This window comes from Vombatus ursinus, unplaced genomic scaffold, assembly GCF_900497805.2.
Source record: "Vombatus ursinus unplaced genomic scaffold, bare-nosed wombat genome assembly UNPS02014775.1, whole genome shotgun sequence".
In the NCBI taxonomy this organism is placed as follows: Eukaryota; Metazoa; Chordata; class Mammalia; order Diprotodontia; family Vombatidae; genus Vombatus; species Vombatus ursinus.
In genome coordinates, this window is record NW_020954553.1 from 6,693,980 (window position 1) to 6,695,257 (window position 1,278).

The 1,278-nt window shown below is 72.1% G+C and overlaps 1 protein-coding gene across 1 annotated transcript in view; it reads left to right on the forward strand.

Annotated features, from left to right (window-relative positions):
• Positions 1-565: 565 nt before the first annotated feature.
• The window catches only part of SCMH1 (Scm polycomb group protein homolog 1), a 167,546-nt gene continuing 166,833 nt past the window's right edge, over positions 566-1,278 (forward strand). The window contains exon 1 of the mRNA XM_027864558.1: positions 566-666. The gene's annotated coding sequence lies outside the window, so the exon portion shown is untranslated. The remainder of the gene's footprint in view (positions 667-1,278) is intronic.

Sequence of the window (1,278 nt, forward strand, 5' to 3'; positions counted from 1 at the left end):
CGGGCTCTGGACTCAGAGGTCCGATCTTCACCCCCGCCTCTGACCTTGGGCAAGTCCCTGAACCTCCCTGGGCCTCAGTTTCCTTCTCTGTTAAAAGGGGGGGCAGGACTGGACGGCGTCTGAGTACTTTCCAGACGGGTCTAGACCGTTAGTCCTAGGCTACGTCTAGGACACTGGCTCAGGGTGGGGGGCACGACGGGGGAAGCCTGGGAGCGCGCCCGACTGTTCTGCAGCGGGAGGGGAGACGACAGAGGGGCACTCAAGCTGCGCGCGTCTCCGCGTGTGCGCGCGCGCGGCCAGACGTGCCAGGGGTGGGAGGGGGTGTGCCGGGGGCGCGGCGGCGCGGGGCACGCGGGCGGGTGCTGCTGCGGAGGCGGTGCCAGTGCCGGCTGAGGGACTCTTGGCGAGGTTCCAGGAGAGGCTGTGTGGTCACTCCCCAGCCGCTAGGCGGCGCCCTCCCCTCCCGGGCCGCGGTGGGTGGGGAGGGAGGAGAAGGCGAGCGGAGGGGGGAGAGAGGAGGGAGCAGAGCCGCCCCCTCCCCCGCCCCCGCCCCCGCCCCCTCACACTGCGCAGCGGAAACATGGCGGCGGGAAGGGAGCGAGTGTGAGCCTCCTCAGCCGCTGCCGCCGCCTCTGTCGCTGCCTCCCTCCGCCTCAGCCGCCTCAGGTAAGCGCCGCGGCCGTCCGGCCTGCCCGGCTCGGCCCAGCGCGGCCTGGGGGCCTCGGCCGCCCCGCCGGCCTGGAAGGGTCTGGCCTGTCCGACTGTCAGGGCGTCCGGCCGGGCCCGGGCCCAGCAGGCCCCGAGGAGAGCCCCGCGCCCCGCGCCGGGCTGAGGGGGGCCCAGGGGGCGGTGACATCCCCCTGGGACACCGACGGGGCTCCCTGGGGTGGGACCCCGGCACCCAGAGGGGATGACACCCCCTCCCTCACAGGGTCAGACCAGGGACCCAGAGGGGATGACATCCCCTCCCCCACAGGGTCAGACCAGGGACCCAGAGGGGATGACACCCCCTCCCCCACAGGGTCAGACCAGGGACCCAGAGAGGATGACACCCCCCCCCCCCACAGGGTCAGACCAGGGACCCAGAGGGGATGACATCCCCTCCTCCACAGGGTCAGACCAGGGACCCAGAGGGGATGACATCCCCTCTCCCACAGGGTCAGACCAGGGACCCAGAGGGGATGACACCCCCTCCCCCACAGGGTCAGACCAGGGACCCAGAGAGGATGACACCCCCTCCCCCCACAGGGTCAGACCAGGGACCCAGAGGGGATGACA